Here is an 18,558-nt window from a genome sequence, read left to right as displayed (position 1 = left end):
GAGACTATGGACAAAGGCTGCACCACTATCATTCTCATGTGCCTGCAGAACCATGGGTTCAAGGATTAGCTGGTGGAGCAACAGGGTGGTTTCATCAGAGTGACCAATGACAGCACGGATTTCACTAGTGCACTGCTGTCAGAGCAGCGTGTCAAGAAGGAGCTGGCCAAGAGCATGGGCCAGATGCATGAGATGCAGGCAGAATTGAAGATAAAGTTGGAGCTGAAGAGCCAAGAGGCTCAGAATCTGCCAGAGCAGCAAGACCCATGCCTGACCCACCTGCAGCAGTAGGTGATCGCCTATCAATAGCATGATCACCTATCTATCAACAGGCGACTTCTGAGGTAGACACTGCTCCTGGACACAAGTTGATGTAGGGCAAGATTTCTGTTGGGATGGTCTTCAGGGAATTGCAGGAGGCCCAGGAGCAGTTGGACACTGCCAGCCAGCAGAACCAGCTGCTGCAGGTCCAACTGAGCCTCCTGGCTCTCAAGGGAAGGAGATGAAGTGGATGAGGTAGAAAAGGGTGAAGAAGCTCCACTGCCTGGCATCAACATCCAACAGGGCATAGACAGCCAAGAAGCCACATGTTTTAGGTACTGCTGGAGTTGGAACTCAGGGCTCCTGCTTCCCCAGACCAGCTCTTATCTTCTTAGAGGCACTTTGGACAGGATTAGCCCAGCAGCCTTCCTACTAAATGTTTACCAAAGGATTCCCTTATGAGATGTGAACTTTTTTTGGTGATCCTCATAGTTGAACTCATGACTTCCTGCATACTAGGTATGTGCCCTACAACTTGGACCACACCTCCAACCTTATGAGATGCATATCTCAAATATATTTTCTTCCAATAAGTAGGTTGTACCTTAATGTTTCTTTCTTTGTCATTCAGAAGCTTTTTATTTTGATATAATTCCATTTGCCTATTTTTAATTTTGTTTCCCAAGTATAAAACATCATTAACAAAATCAATTTTGTGTAGCTCTTCTACTATGTTTCTCCTGGCAGTTTTAGGGTAACAAGTGTTATGTTCAAGTTTTTAACAGAGTTGATTCTTATTTGTTGTATGAGATAGGGTCCAATTTCATTCTTTTGCAAGTGGATATCCAGTTGTACCACACAATGTATTGAAGTTATTTCCTTTTCCCAATGTACGTTTTTGAAACTTTGGTTGCAAATCCATTCATTGTAGACATTTGGGTTCATTTCTAGGCTCTCTGTTGTGTTGTATTGGTCTGTGTCACTTTTTGGACCAAGCTCATGGTGTTTTAATTGTTATCACCTTGGGCATAGTTTGAAGTCAAATAGAATTATATCTCCACCTTTGTGCTTTTTACTCATGATTTCTTGACAGCTTTGTTTCTTTTTCAGATTCTTTAGGAACATTAAAATTATTTTTCCTACAGCTAGGAAAATGAGACTATGGTTTTAACAGAAATTAAATTGAATCTGTCTATCACTTTGAGTAATAAGGAGATTTTTCTTTTAATTTTTTACTCATTTATTCACATTTGCATGCATTGTTTGGGACATTTCTCCCCCCATCCCCTGCCCCCTCTCTCTCCTCCCCACCCCACCTCACTTCCAGGCAGAACCTGTTCTGTCCTTATCTCTAATTTTGTTGAAGAGAAGGCATAAGCAATAATAAAAAAGACAAAGCTTTTTTGCTAGCTGAAATAAGGATAGCTATACGCAGTGATTCCTAGCATTGCTTCCATGTACAAATGTGCTACAACCCAAGTTGATTCATCTCTAACTTACCTTTTCACTAGTTCCTGATCCCCTTCCCATATGGACTTCTGTCACTTTAAGGTTTCTGTATTAGTTCCTCTGCAGTGTGGACATCAAATGCTTTCATGATTTGGGTTTCCTACCTATCCCCATACCTCCCGTATGTGCTCTCCCCTTATCATGTGACCCATGTCCCACTACATTGCTGTATTTGCCCTAGATCTAAAGTGCACATATGAGGGAGGATATATGATTTCTGGTCTTCTGAGCCTTCAGAATGATGTTCTCCATTTCCATCCATTTACTTGAGAGTATAAGTAACACATTTTCTTATTCCATACATCTGTAGTGGAGCATCTTGGCTGTTTCCATAACTTAGCTATTGTGAATAGCACTACAATAAAAATGAGTTTGCAGGTGCCTCTAGAGTAACCTGTGTCACATTCCTTTGGATATATCCCCAGGAGTAGGATTGCTGGATCATATGGCAGATCTACATTTAGATTTGTAATAAGCCTCCAAATTTTTTTCAAAGAGTGATTGCAGTATCTTGCATTCCCACCAGCAGTGTATGAGGATTCCTTTTCCGTACATCCTTGTCAACACTTGTTGGTGGTCGTGTTTTTGATGATGGCTAGTCTCACTGGGGTGAGGTGGAATCTTAGTGTGGTTTTGATTTGCATTTCCTTTATGGCTACAGATGGTGAGCATTTTTTTCATGTGTGTTTTTGTCAGTTGAATGTCTTCTTTTTAGAAAGTTCTGTTTAGTTCAGTTGACTATTTCTTTATTGGTTCATTGAATTTGGGAGAGTTTAGTTTCTTAAGTTCCCTGTATATTCTGATTATCAGTCCTTTGTCTAATGTATAGCTGGCAAATATTTTCTCCCACTCTGTGGGTGGTCTTGCCAATTTAGAGACCATTTCTTTTGTTGTGCAGAGCTTTTTAATTTTATGAAATCCCATTTGCCCATCCTTTCTCTTAGTTGCTGAGCTTCTGGAGTTCTATTGAGGAAGTATTTACCTATACTTATTACTTCCAGAGTATTCCCTGCTCTTTCCTGTATAAAAGTCAGTGGTTGGGGTCTGATATTAAGGTCCTTGATCCACTTTGAGTTGATACTAGTACAGGGTGTTAGACATGGATCTAGTTTCAGTTTTTTACAGACAGATAACTTTTCCCAGCAACATTTGTCAAGGAGGCTTTCTTTTCTCCATCCTATATTTTTGGTACCTTTATCAAAAATAAGGTGGGTATAGTTATGTGGATTCATATCCAGATTCTCGATTCTGTTCCACTGGTCTTCATATCTGTTTTTGTGTCAGTACCATGCTGTTTTTATTGCTATTGCTTTGTAATATAGTTTGAAGTCAGGTATTGTGAAACCTCCAGCATTGCTCATTTTGCTGAGTATTGCCTTGGCTATTTGTGATCTCTTGTGTTTCCAAACAAACTTTAGGGTAGATTTTTCAAACTGTGTGATGAATGCCATTGGGATTTTGATGGGAATTGCATTAAACATGTAGATTGCTTTTGGTAGTATAGCCATTTTTACTAGGTTTGTTCTACCAATCCACAAGCATGGGAGATCTCTCCAACTTTTGTTGTCTTTCTCATTCTCTTTCTTCAGGGTTTGTAGTTCTCCTTGTATAGATTATTCACATCCTTTGTGAAGTTTACTCCTAGGTATTTGATTTTTTTGAGGATATTGTAAATTGAATTATTCCCATATATTCTTTCTCAGTTTGTTCATTATTGGCATATAAAAAAGCTAATGATTTTTGTAAGTTGATTTTGTATTCTGCCACCTTGCTGTAGTTGTTTATGGTGTCTAGGAGTTTTTGGGTAGAGTTTTTTGAGCCTTTATGGTATAGGATCATACCTTCTGCAAATAGGATTATTTTAATTTTTTTCTTTACCTATTTGTATTCTTTTCATTTCTACTTCTTGCCTAATTGCTTGGCTAAGAAATCCAGTACTATGTTAAATAGGAGTGGGGATAGTGGGCACCCTTGTCTGATTCCTGATTTTAGAGGAAGTGTTTTCAGTTTTTCTTCATTAGGTATGATGTTGGCTGTAGGTTTGTCATATATAGCCTTTACAATGTTGAGGTACTTTCCTTCTATTCCTAGTTTTTGTAGAGTTTTTATCATAAAGTGGTGTTGGATTTTGTCAAAGTCTTTTTCTGCACCTATTGAGATGATTAAGTGGTTTTTATCATTGCTTCTATTAATGTGTTATATTACATTTATATATTTGCATCTGTAGAACCACCCCTGCATCTCTGGGATGAAGGCAACTTGGTCGTGATGTATGATTTTTCTGAGGTGTTGTTGGATTCAGTTTGGCATTATTTTATTAAGGATTTTTGCATCTATGTTCATGAAGATTGTCATATAGCTCTCCTTTTTTGCAGCTGTCTTCTGGTTTTGGGATTAGAGTAATGTTAGCTTCATAAAATGAGTTAGGCAGTGTTTCCCTTTCTATTTGGTGGAGCAGTTTAAGGAGGATTGGTATTAGTTCTTCTTTAAACATCTGAAAGAATTCAGCAGAGAATCCATGGACTTTTCTTTTTTGGGAAACTCTTTATGCTGCTTCAATTTCATTTAGTGTTATAGATCTATTCAGATGATTAATAGCCTCTTGGTTCAATTTTGTATGGTGTCAAGTATCTAGAAATTTGTCCATTTCTTCAAGATTTTCAAATTTATTAGAATACAGGTTCTCAAAGTAGACTGTGATGATTTCCTGGATTTCCTAGGTGTTTTTTGTTATGTCCTCTTTTGCACTTATGATTTTACTGATTTAGGTTTATTCTCTCATCATTTTAGTCAGGTTTGCCAGGGGTCTGTCAATCTTGTTTATTTTTTCAAAGAATCAGCTTTTTGTTTCATTGATTATTAGTATGTTTTTTTGTTGTTGTTTCTATTTCATTAATTCAGCCTTATTTTTATTATTTCTCTGCTTCTACTTTTTTGGAATTTGGTTGTTCTTGTTTTTCTAGGAGTTGGAGATGTAGCATTAGGTCATTGATTTGAGATCTTTCTGACCTTTTATTTTATGCACTCATGGCTATAAACTTTCCTCTTAAGACTGCTTCTGCTGTGTCCCATGGATTCCAGTAGGTCATGTTTTCATTTCCATGAAACTTTTAATTGACTTCCAGGAAACTTTTAATTCCCTCTTTTATTTCATCAATGACCCATTGATCATACAACAATGTGTTGTTCAGCTTCCAACTGTTTGCATGGTTTTTACTATTGTTTTTGTTGTTCAGTTCTAGTTTCAATGCATTGTGATCAGATAGAATGCATGGGATTATTTCTGTTTTCTTATATTCGCTGAGGCTTGCTTTGTGCCCTAGGATATGATCGAGTTTGAAGAAGGTTTGAAGAAGGGCTGCTGAGAAGAATGTATATTATGCAGAAATTGGATGAAATATTCTGTAGATATCAGCTAGTTCCAGTTGATCTGTGGTGTGATTTAGTTCTAGAATGTCCTTATTGATTTTTTTGTTTGGATGACCTATCTATTGGTGGTAGGGGGATATTAAAGTCTCCAACTACCACTGTGTCAGAGTCTATATATGTTTTTAGAGCCTTCAGAGTATGTTTGAGTACTTGTGTTCATTGATGTTGGGTCCATATAGGTTGATAATTGTTTCTTTTTGGTGTATTTCCCCTTTTATTGATATGGAGTGTCTTTCTTTATCTCATTTGATCAATGTAATTTTGAAGTCTACTTTTTGTGAGATAAGTATTTCTGCTCCTGCCTGTATTCGGGGGCCATTGGCTTGGTAAATCTTTTTCCAGCATTTCACCCTAAGCCAGTGCTGGTTTCTGTCAATGAGATGGGTCTTCTGTAAAGAACAGATTGTTTGATCTTCCTTTTTAATGCAGTTTGCCAAATGGTGTCTTTTCATGGGGGATTTAAATCAATTAATATTCAGTGTTAATATTTATAGGTAGGTGGTTATTCCTGTCATTTGGTTGTTTTTGCTGCTTAATGGTTTGCTTGTGTGCAGCTGAATCAATGTTATTCTCTACTTTCTTGCCTTTTCTTCTCCTGTGGTTTGTTACTGCCTGTCCTTTCATGGTTTTGTTTGCTTTCGTTTTGTGAGTGCAGAATTCCTCAAAGAATCTTTTGTAGTGGTGGTTGGTGGTCATGTATTGTTTCAGATTGCACTTATCATGGAAGACTTTTATTGCTCCATCTATTTTGAATGATAGTTTTCCTGGGTAGAAAGAGTGTCCTCTTTAATATTGTCAATTTTTGTACTCCATTTTTCTCTCTATTTTGTTCTGTTACACTTTCATATTTATTTAGGGGTTATATGAGTTCATTTATTTGTTTTTGTGTCCTCTCATATTCTCTATTTTTCTTGTCTTGAATTTCTTGAGTGGCTCCTGTACATTTTTGTTGACATATTTATTAACATCTCCATGAAACTATCAGTGATTAATTGCATGATTTCTTCTCTCAATATGTTCTTATGGGCTTCATTTGGTTCCTTGGCATAGTTTTTCTTTGTTTTGTTGGAGTTTGGAACTGGGTTTCCATTTTCTTCATTTTCCTCTTAATCCTGTATTAATATATTTTTTGGGGGAGAAAGGTTTCCAACTCTCTTTCATCTTCCCATTGCTACACTTGGTGCTATTTCTGTCCCTGGTCTGTGTGTAATTTATTATTAGCTAACTTACAATAGTAAAACTAGCAACACAAAAAATGAAAGAAAATTTAAAAAGAGAGAATCAAATAAATCAACAGGGAGAGGTGGTGGATAAACAAACAGGGAACAAAACAAACAAATACATAAAAAAATTCCAGGTTCAGGAACAATAGAATTTTAGTCTTAGTAGTTCTTGTGTTATTCTTTCAGCATACAGTTCTTTTGTTGGTATTTAAGCATAAGCTCTGTCTTAGTCTCACCAGGTGGTTGGGGAGACTTGCCCATATTTTTTCCTGTTTTTCAGCAGCAGCTGCTTAGGCAACTCCTCCCTCAGTGAGGTGTGGCTTGTCCTCAGGTTTTGGAGATCAGCTCTGTGGCCCACTGCCTGTTCTGCTTTGTAGTTGGGTTTTCACTGTGTTGGTTTATTGCAGGCTTGTTTCTTTGCCTTGTGCCCTTTCTCTGGGGCAAGGTCAGAGATCCATCAGCTGGCTCTCTGCTGTCAGCATGTTATGCTGGTTTGCTGACTGTTTTTCAGTTTTGCAACGTCATTTGACTTTGGACATCACTCACCTTATCTGGAGATTTGCCTTTTGGTTTGCTATTTGCCCTGTTTCAGGCAGCGGCTTATCACCTGCCCACTGTCACCCCTTTTGTCTTTCCAGTCTTTATTTACTGAAAGTTCATGCAGAAATCAACTCCTTGCTCCATTTTTTTTTGTGGGGCAGTGGTCAGTCTGTCCTGGGGCCTATGCTGGTTTATCCCAGTGGTAGCTGTTTGAATACTGCCTGCCACTTATTTGCTCATCTTTCGGTCTGCATCTTCCAAGCTGGTTTCTAGCTGGCATCTGGTGGTATGGGAGCCCTCCAGTTTTCTCAGTGTATTGTGGCATGGAGAAGCTTTTTCTGGCTGGAAGTTCAGGGTGTCAGAGTTTTGATTCTTCTTGGTGGTTTTTTTTCTGCCACATGTGGCTCCAACATCTCAGCAAAATATCTGATTTACCGAACTCATGCTGTCTGCTTCTGTACTCTAACTACCATCTTGGATCCTCCTAAACTGTCTTCTTGATTGGAGACTTGGTAGTTTTAATTGCCTGTTTCCTTTGCCCCTAATTTAATATTTGTATTGTGACTGCCTTAGTTTTTAGCTAGGTTGAAGTGCTATTTCTGTCCCTAGCCTGAAGGTGTACATTAGCAATAACACATTCACAGGTTCAATGCCAGACCAGTTGTTTACATATTATATAGAAACCCCCTTAGTGATAATAACTATAAAAAGTGGGAGTTGGGGGAGTATTATTTGTTTGGCTATGGGTAGAAAGTTGGATAATTAGTAAAGGTGATGCTAAAAGGGGGAAATGAAAGAACTATGGTGTCAGCTGGATTTTGCAGCCTTTTTGTGTTTATGTGTATTTCCAATGTTGTAGAGGAGGGTGCTTATGTCAGGGATTGCAGGGGGCATAGGGAGTGTATGGTTGGTATGGTAGGCTAGTCAGTAAGTGGTGAATGTGTAGGAGGGAGTGGAATTGTGGTGACAGGTTGGGGAATGATAGGAAGGGGAGGCAAATATAGTGGAAAAAGTGGATGAGAAGGGGCAGAAAGGGTAGTTAGAGGAGAAAACAATGGATTGTAGCACAAGAAGAGGAGAGAAATTGAAGGAGGTATGAATAGGGAGAAGAAAATAATAATGGAAAAGCTAATAATATAAGAAAAAATGCAGATTCAACAACAACAAAATGTTCAGTATGCTCAGTAAAAGTTCTGAACTTATTACTTTGGCATCCAATCCTGATACTGGTGCTTTGTATTCTGGACTATGTGGGGAAGGGTTCTGCCCCTCTGGTCAGATATCTTGGGAGGAAGTGCCTTTTTTCAGCTTTCCTTTGTTGTATGAGCTGTCCATTACAAGCAGGAGCTCTGAATTAGTCCCACCACATGACTAGCTTATGAGCAGTATTTGGTTTCTTCCATTCAAAGGGCAGGTTGCAGTTGGGACCTGAGGTTACTCAATGCCAGTTTGTTCAAGGTGGTCTTTTCTGTTGTTGTTTTTACAAAGTGGCAGCTGCATTGCCCTACCACTGCAACTGTGTCTGATCAGTTCCTCCCACAGCAAGGTGGTGCAATTCAGTTTTGAATACCGCACTCATTCCCACCAGACTAGCTAAGCAATACACCATGGCCCTACTTTGGGAGGTTGGCTTATCACCCCACCTCCACTCTCAGCCTTTGTATCTTACCCCATCTCTTCTCAGTGATAGTTCAGCTCCTTTGGGAAGTTGATTTCTCACCCCAGCTGGTCTAAGAACCAGCCTTTGTTCCTTGTTTCACCTTAGTTTATGAGAGTTCATCTCCTTGCCCCACCCCTTTCTCAGAGGCAGGATCAGTATTCCACCCCACCCCCACAGTCAGTGTTTGATTACAAATCCTTTTTTATGCTTTTCTGTTTTGTTTGGGGGTAGTTCAATATGCCCAGGTGTCGTTCTGGATTATGTTCTCAGGGGGAGAGTAGGGGAATCACTTGCAGTACATGTTGCTCACCTGTTGGGTCTACAGGTTATGCAGAAAGCTTTGAAACCAGATGGTGGGGAGAACTGGCATGACAATTTGCTCAAGGCAAACACTTATTGGGACTGGTTTCCATCCAGTGGGGTGTAGGTAGGATTTCCATGGGTTATGGGTTCAGGATGTTGCAGTGTTTGATTCTGATTGATGCTCTATCTTCTACTCATTGAAAAAGAAAAAAAAGGGAGAAATAGCCAGGGAGTTTTTCCCAGGGCAGACACACCATATTGGCTGCACCATGCCAGGGTTTTCCTGGCTGCTGGGTGTGATTCAAATCTGCTTTAAGGGACAGTCCTTGATTTTTTTGTGCTCCTAATGTATTAGCAGTTGTTATGTTGGCCAGAAACAATCATAATTACCCAAGTGTAGCTCTCATGTCATGAAGTAGTTTGTGGAGTCGTGGAGCTTAGGAATTTTGATTCCCTACCCTACCTGCCATCTTGGATCTCCTCCAAGTATGATAACCCTTTTATAATTTAAACTAAAAATACAGACACAGCACTTAGTGATGTATTTTTAATTGCATAATGTTAGTGAATAGTAGCCACACAAACAGATGGAACATTTCAGATTTAAAAATGCTATTGAGGAAATATCTATAGCTCATAATGAAATTGAAGCAGCAATAAAAAGTCTTCCAAAAAGAAAAGTCCAGGACCTGACAGTGTCTCAGCTGAATTCTACCAGACCTTCAAAGAAGATCTAGTACCAACACTTTTTAACCTTTTCCATAAAATAGAAATGGAAGGAACACTGCCCAACTCATTCTATAAAGCCAATATAATATCCATCCCCAAACCGAAAAGGACTGAGCCAAAAATAAAACTACAGGCCAATCTCCTTAAAGAATATTAATGCAAAAATCCTCAATAAAATAATGACAAACTGAATCCAACAATGTATCAGAAAGATCATTCACCTTGACCAAGTTGGCTTCATCCCAGGGATGCAGGGATAATTCGACATATGCAAATCAATAAATATACCACAGCACATTAATAGAAGCAAAGATAAAAACCACTTGATCATCTCAATAGATGCAGAAAAGCCTTTGATAAGATTCAACACCACTTCATGAAAATGCTCTAAGAAAACTATGAATAGAAGGAATGTACCTCAACACTGTAAAGGCTATATATGACAAACATATAGCTAGCATCATACTTAATGGGGACAAACTGAAAACATTTTCCCTAAAATCAGGAATGAGACACATGTGACTACTCTCCCTGCTCCTATTCAACATAGTCCTGGAATTCCTAGCCAGATCAATAATACTAGAAGAAGTACTAAAAGGAATACAAATAGGTAAAGAAATTGTCAAAATATCCCTATTTGCAGATGACATTATCCCATACCTCAAAGACCCGAGAATCCCACCTCAAGACTCCTAGACAGCATAATCAGCTTCAGCAAAGTAGCAGGATACAAAATCAACTTACAAAATCATTAGCTTTTCTATACACCAATAACGAACAAACTGAGAAAGAATGTAAGAAAACAATTCCAGTTACAATGCCCTCAAAAAAAGCCACAAATATCTAGGACTAAACTTAGCAAAGGACATAAATGAGCTCTATAAGGAGAACTATAGACCACTGAAGAAAGAGATCGAGGAAGACTACAGAAGATGGACAGATCTCCCATACTTATGGATTGGCAGAATCAACATAATAAAAATGGCTTTACTACCAAAATCAATCTACATGCTTATTGCAATTCCCATCAAAATTCCAATGAGATTCATCACAGAGATTGAAAAATCTACCCTAAATCTCATTTGGAAACACAAAAGAACAGTAAGAACCAAGGTAATACTGAGCAAAAAGACCAATGCTGGAGGAATCACAACACCCGAATTCAAATTATACTACATAGTTATAGCAATAAAAACAGTGTGTTAGTGGCACAAAAACAGATATGAAGACCAGTGGAACAGAATAGAAGACCTGGATATGACTCCACACAGCTATGCCCACCTTATTTTTGACCAGGGTTCCAAAAACATACTATGGAGAAAAGACAGCCTTTTCAAAAAATGTTGCAGGGAAAAGTGTCTGTCAACCTACAGAAAACTGAAAGTAGATCCATGCCTGTCACTCTATACTTTTATCAACTCAAAGTAAATATTAAGGATTTTAATATTAGACCCAAAATCTTGCAATTAATACACAAAAGATCAGGGAATACCCTGGATTTATTATAACAGGATTCATGAGTAACTATTTGCTCAGATAAACTTAATAAAATTTTATTGAGGTTCAGTTTATGTTTCAACAGTAGGAGTATATTATTTTCCTATTAGAATTGCTACAAGATTTAAAGAGAAGAATTCTGCATTTGAAATGCTGAAAAGTGAACTTTGAAATTCCTCTGACAGGAACATAAAATGTTTCTGTAAATGTATATCAAAAATACATATCTAGTTGGGCCATTTAAAAAATATTTAGTTGGTTCATAAATTTAATGCATGAAACTTAGGAGGAAAAAAGAACTTAGCTACATACAATGATTTGAATCAGTAATGCCAGAATACACAGACAAGACAAACCTACATTACAAACATAGCAAAAGGAATTCTTCAGTTATTTTAATGTAAATTACTAAATGGATACTGCATACTACTAAAAAAATAAATAAATGAATAATATTATCTAGTTAATAACAAAAATTATGGGCTATAAAATTATTTCTTAGCCTAGTCTCTAATTCTTCAGTGTATACAGTGTATCATATAAGACATGGAAATTATAATTTGGGGAAGTAGAGTGTAAGCTCTTAAGAAGAATTGTAATTGGTGGAATGTGTAGAACAAGCTATTTGTGGCCCAAAGAAATGTGGAGACCATATTTAGTGTGGATGATTTATCTCATCACTTAGCCAGGTAATTGTTTATTTTTTTTTCTTTTAGCAAGCAATTAGGAAAAATTGCAGAAAAATATATACAAATAGGCCTCTAGCTTCTTTTGTGTGAGTCTTTTGTTCTTTGTGTACTTGGTTAACTGTCAGCCTTGTGGCTTTAGGAAAAATGTGACATTCTACAATCATGAAGTTATAATAGTAATGAAATGCATTGAAAGCAGTTGAAAGGAACAGGGTGATAGAGAAAGAATAAGTAGTAGAGGAAGTTAATGTGAATCACTACAATATATGAATTGCCACAGCTAAACCTCCTTGAACAATCCATACATACTAAAAAAATGAAGGACAGGAAGGTAAAACGGGTCCTGTGTGAGGGAAGTATCAGTAGGAGGAAGGGAGGATAATCAGCGAGGGTAAAGGAGGGAAAATATGATTGAGGTATTTTTATATGTGTATGAGAATAGAAAAATGAAACCTGTTGAAATTGTTCAAAGAATTTGGGGAAGGAGGGTGAGAGAATGGCAGAGGAGGTAAATCTAATTAAAATACATTGTAAGCACATATGCAAAGTCACAAGGAATATCCCCTTTGCAAATAATATATGCTAATAAAAGACATTTTTAAAATCAATGTAGCTGTATGATTATATGAATGTGAAATTTGTAAAATTAATTACATTTGCCCTAAGCCCATATCAGTGCACACTCAAAATTTGACCATGCTTGGGGAACTGCAAACTGACAGTAATATTTAACAAATCTTAACCTAACCTGGAAGTATCTCCTAAAACACGCCACTGAGTCTCAATCATAGCAGTTGAAACTCCAATTTATTAGAGGCTGAAATTTGCTCCCCAAAATGACCATTTAAGGCAAATAACAGCACCGCCAATCAGGTTGTTTCAGGAAGTGTAATCCTTTTCCTGACTATAAATGTATTTGTCCATGTGGTAGGGTATACAATTTTTGGTACAGTTTTTTGCTCATTGATGAATCATTACTTTGCCAAAATAAACTGCTAAATGTAATTTGTAAGAAGTCATATTTTGAATAATCTCATCCTTTGTCCTCCCTTCTCATATATCCAACACATTCAATCTGTATGCAGCTTTTATTGATACAATTTTTGTAGCTTTTTTTTCTTATTTTCATGTCCAATATTCACATTAATACCTCAACAGTGGAAGAACCATTCCATTTGTCTCTGCATTCACTTTCTTCTTCTATTATAATTTTCACACTCCTAAAGCACAGATCTAGTGATTTATTTACTTTTATGCAAATTAACAAAGTCCCTTTTTGTATAATGGCCTAAAATAAAAATATTCAAATTCACCAGGTTTAAAGTCTTCATTACTTAGATCTCAAAATGCTTTTACTGCATTATCGCCTTCCAAATATATTAACATTTACTTTCTTTTGGGGTTGAATGAATTTAGTTACTTCCTTTACAATACTTTTCTAACTTTCCCAAACCAAGGATCTCCTCTAATTTTATTATTTTTAACTGATTTCTAGTTTACCCCCAAAGGAATGAATTTTGTGTAATCTACATCGTAATGAACCACAGAGCTGCACATTAAAGCATGTTCAATAAACATACATTTTTGATAAATGAATAGATTAATTTCTTACTTAAAAGCACACACTATAAGAAAAATTCAACATATTTTAAAATAAACAGTTTTTTCACTAAGCAGTCAAGTATCTACTGAATATCATGGACAGAAGTGTATAGTTTTTAAAGGATAAAGAGATACATAAAGCATAATCTTTATTATTATGGAGCTCACAGAATAGATACAGAACCAGGTTTGGAAATTGGTAAATTATAGTATTAGTGGGTTAATAGAAGAATTCATTAAATAAGTGCTCATTCAATGCCATTTAAAACTATGGCACTTGAAAAAAAACATGGATAACATATAAAGTGATTTTACCTTATATAATATGTAATAAGAATTTATATTATTTGTTTTGTGGGACAGAATCAAATTATTTTTTAAATAGATATTTACTATGTATTTTTTTCACTTATGACTACCTTCTACTGGAGAGTTGTGTCAAGGGAATTTGTAAAAACATTTTGTTAGTGTATGTTAGTTTTACATACAGTTTCATTGTGATATTTCCATGTATACATACATTATATTCCAGTTTGTTACCCCATTCTCTCTCTTACCCCATTCCCCTTCTTAAAGTGTCTGTGAGTTGTGAAGTGGGGATTTTTCCTTGGTATTTTTACCTGTAAATATATTGTGCTTAAATAAGTCTAACACCTTCCACTGTTCTTTCTCCCCACTTTCCCCCATATCCTATGTTGTTCAACAGTTTTCAGTGTTTCCTTGTGTCCTGTTTCTGTACAGATGGGATGTATTTCATTATCATTCACTTTCTATCACTCTTTTTTCTTACAGTTTAATTAGCATGTTATATTTTTTATCTTTGTACTGGGGCACATTGTGGCATTTACAAAAGTTCTTACAATATATCAAATATACCATATTTGAATTCACCCCTTCTATCATTCTCCTTCATCCCCAATCTCCCCCATTCCTGGAATACTTTCAACAGGTATCATTGTTCCATTTACATACATGTGTACACACGATTTGCACCATATTCATCCTCCTTCACCATTTCCCCACCTCCTCCCTGTCCCACTAGTACCACCCCACTACCACCACAAGCAGGACCTGTTCTGCCTTCTTGCCCTCAGATTTTGTATAAGAAAGGAAGAAGAAGAAAATGACATTTTTAGTTGTTTAAGATAGCTATATAGGGAATTTCCTTGTGACATTTCCAGGTATATATGTATGACTGGTTCATGTTATTTTTAAAGTGTATATTTAATTATGTGCTCATTGTCACTTGTGGCTAAGTAATAAGAAAATGCATTTTGCATTTCCCTGTCTATCATTCTTTTATTCCTTTCCTCCTCTGGAAAGGGAATTTTAATTAAGGACTTGAGTAAATCACAAGCTACCTAAAAATGCAGGACTTGGTGTTTGTGTCCATTTGTGGTGTTAAATAAAATGATGTGTGTTTGTATCTGTTTACACACATGAAAAAATTCATCACAATAATATCACAACCATATTGCGTTTAATGTTAGTAAAATCACCACTTCTGCAATGTGATATTTTAAATTCTTTTTTGCTCCACATAGATATGTAAGATGTGTCTTATTCCAGAATCGAAAGTGTGCAACATTATATTTCTCAAAATATCCAGGTACAATGTGATCATTAAAATTATATAAGCATCAGATTTTATAAGGAAAATTCTAAAAAACTTATAAAACCCTAAATTAGATAGAGCATCAATGTTTTGTTTAGACAATTCAGTATCTGCAATCCTACATCTATAATGGTAGTGATCAGCATTTTTAGGACCAATTTACATCTGAACTTTTATAAAAGCAAAATAAAAACAGCATTTACAAACTTTACATTATATCTCTTATTTATTAGCTATTCTTATTGCACTAATCTAATAAATTGCCCTTGCCTATTAGATGGATTGAGCCTCTCTATTATGAAATCTGCACTGACATATCATAGATAGTATCATGACTTCTCTTGAATAAGAAGGAAGCAAGTATGATTGAGGAGAGTCTACTTTGCCAACTGTTGATCCATGGTATATGAGTGCTCTTTCATTGGTGAATACTGTCTAAATGTCTTCCCTTGGAGATTTTCATATTATCCTTTGGTACAAACAGTTTCTTATGAAAAACTAACTTTTTAAAAAATTTCTCCATCATTGTTATTGTGCATTAACACAGTTTGTTTAAATTTATTAGCTATTATTAAAGACATATATATCTTTCCAATATATCTTTGCAATATTTTAATACTTTTTCCCAAAAAGTAGGCTCTCATCACCATGCTCAGATTAAAGCAATTTCTTCTTTTCAGTTTTATCAAGCTTTGTTTTTGCCCTAGTCTCTCAAATAAGGATATTAGTATGAGACCCCCCAGGAACAAAGTCAGGGATCACACAGTACATTGATCAGGAAAGTGTTTTCAGCATAGAATAAGAACCTCATATATGCTAGGTTAAGAAATTTGCCTAGTAGTCAGAGGAGAACATCATCAATATTTCTACCTGTGAGATTTGATAATTTATCTGGATCAATGAATGCGATAGGTTTGCTATTTTTTCTAAATGGGAGTTTTGATTTAGGATTTTTCAGTTCTGTTTCCTCTATTTGTATATTTAATCTCCTGATTCTGAACTTAGAGTTACAAATGTGACTGAGTAGAGCAATTTGGATTGCCTCCCTTGAGGATGGGAAGACTGGGTTTTCTGTGTGGGATGTAATATTTGAAAGATAAGTTTAATGCCAAGCCATGTTAACGCACATATAACTGGTGCAGCCAACAATGTGAGACACCCACAATGCCTTGCCTTGGATCTTTACCACTCCATTTCTGGTTGTTTCCTATGCATAATATACAAAATACCAAGCCTCTTTTTAACTATGAAAAAGGAATTATATGAGATAATTTGCATGGACTGTGACAAGTAGGGATTTATATATATATATATAAGTGTGTATATAGGTACATATATATGTTAACTATTGTCTTGATATTATTATTACCATTATTACAGGTGTTCCTCTTCGCATTGGGCCTGTATTCCATTATACATCTCAGGAATCTTGTCCACCTTCCTTCTTGGAACTTGCTAATTTTCTCAATCTCTTACTGATTCTCTAAAGTCATTTTTGGAACACACTGGAATTCCTAGCCACTTACTCCTCTAAGAGTCTGATGATAAAATTGCACCATAATTAAAATACTATTTTGTGCTGCTATTTGTTTGAAAATTGTTCTACTCCTGTTTGGAAGGAGATGTCCAACCACTTAGAGTAATTGATTACCTCCCTTATTTACTTCCTGGAAGCCCCAAGGCAGTGCCTGATTCCTAAGTTACATCTCACTCCCACTAACTATTACAACATTTTCAGACCCTCTGTTACCAATTTAATATCTCAATCCCTCCCCACCCTTACCTGTGTCTTAGAGATGAATTCATATTCATTTCATCAACCAAATAAAAGCAACTGAGAAGGAAATAATTCAATATCCTGCTGTTGAAATTACAAACCTATTTTTACTTCTTTTGTATCCCATCACTTATGAAAGTAGAGATGTATCAGTGTGAAACCTCCAGTTCTTTTTTCCTTTGGTTAATATTGATTTAGCTATATAGTGTCTTTTGCATTTCTGCATAGCTTTCAGGAATGTTTTTCCATTTCAGTGAAGTATGATGATTATGTTTTGAAAGGAACTTGAATGAATCTATAGCTTATTTTGTGTGATGTGGACATTTTAGTAATATGAATACTTGCAATCCATAAGCATGGCTTGTTTTCATTTATTTGTGTCCTTTCTTGATTTATCTTACATTGTTTTATAGCTTCCATTATAGAAGTTTCACTTTATTAAATTTATCTGTATCTTACCCTGATTACTTGTCCTGATTACTTATCCAGTGACTACTAAAAGTATATTTCTTAATGTCTTTTTCAACAGTTGACTATTGAAATACAGAAATGTTTCTGATTTTTCAGTGTTAACTTTGTGTCCTAATTTTTTAATTAATTCATCATTTGTAAAAGTTTTTGGTAGGGTCTTTAGACTTTTCAATTAATATGTCATAATATCATCTGCAGATAGTGAAAACTGCATAACTTTCCAGTGGTTTCTGCTTTGTTTTCTTGTTCAATTTCTCTAACACTTTTATGTTGGATACAAGTGATAAAAGTGTGCATACTTATCTTCTCCAGATTTAGAATAAAAACTTTGAAGTTTTCCATTCAGTATCATGTTACTATGTGTTTGTCATATATGTTGAAATAATTTCCTTCTATGCATAATTTGTTTGGGAAAAATCCTAAAACTTTTATGAAAGTACAAAAAACCCTAAATAGCCAAAGCAGTACTGAACAAAAAGATCTATACCCAATGTATCACAATACCCAACTTCAAATTATACTATAGATACATAGTAAAAAAAACAGCATTGTGCTTATATAAAACAGTAGATAGAGTAATGAAATATATTCTTATAGGACCCATAAATAAATCCATGAATCTGAAACCATCTTATTCTCAACAAAGGTGCCCAAAACACCTTTAAAAAATGATACTAGGGAATCTCATTTTACACCCATGAAGGACTGAAACTAGATCCCTACATATTGCTAGTTACAAAAATGAACAGATATCAGTTTGATACACAGAGTTCATTTCTTTTGGATAAATACCCTTTCAACATTTCACTACAAGTTCTTCTTATGTTTCATCTTTTTAATGACATCAAATCAACTGTAGTGAGTTGATAACTCATGCGGTTTTAATTTGCATTTTCCTGATCACCAGTGGTGTTGAGCTTTTCTTCATATAGATATCAAATTTATATCTTCTTTTGAGAAATGTCACTTCAGATCTTATGCCCACTTCAAAAGCAGTATATTATTTTCAACGTTCTTATTTGTTGTTCAGTCTTTTGAAATCTCTGAAACCTCTTTTATTAAGGTCCTAATCGCACTCATGAAGAGTCTGACTTCATCACCCAGACACTTCCCAAGAAATCTACCTCTTAATACCATTAAAGAGAGGATTAAGTTTCAGTATATGTATTTTGGAGGGACACAAACCCTCAGACCATATCAGATAAGTGATGTAACATAGACTATTTCTCTTCATATCAGTTTTCCTCCTTTTC

General features: G+C 35.8%; 1 pseudogene; it reads left to right on the top strand.

The window, feature by feature from the left end:
- LOC141418144 (gamma-tubulin complex component 5-like) overlaps positions 1-18,558 on the top strand; it is a 248,661-nt pseudogene that overhangs the window by 112,061 nt on the left and 118,042 nt on the right.

Source organism: Castor canadensis, chromosome 2 (genome assembly GCF_047511655.1).
Source record: "Castor canadensis chromosome 2, mCasCan1.hap1v2, whole genome shotgun sequence".
Lineage (NCBI taxonomy): Eukaryota > Metazoa > Chordata > Mammalia > Rodentia > Castoridae > Castor > Castor canadensis.
The sequence above is the reverse complement of the archived record's forward strand: the minus strand, read 5'-3'. Positions and strand labels throughout refer to the sequence as shown.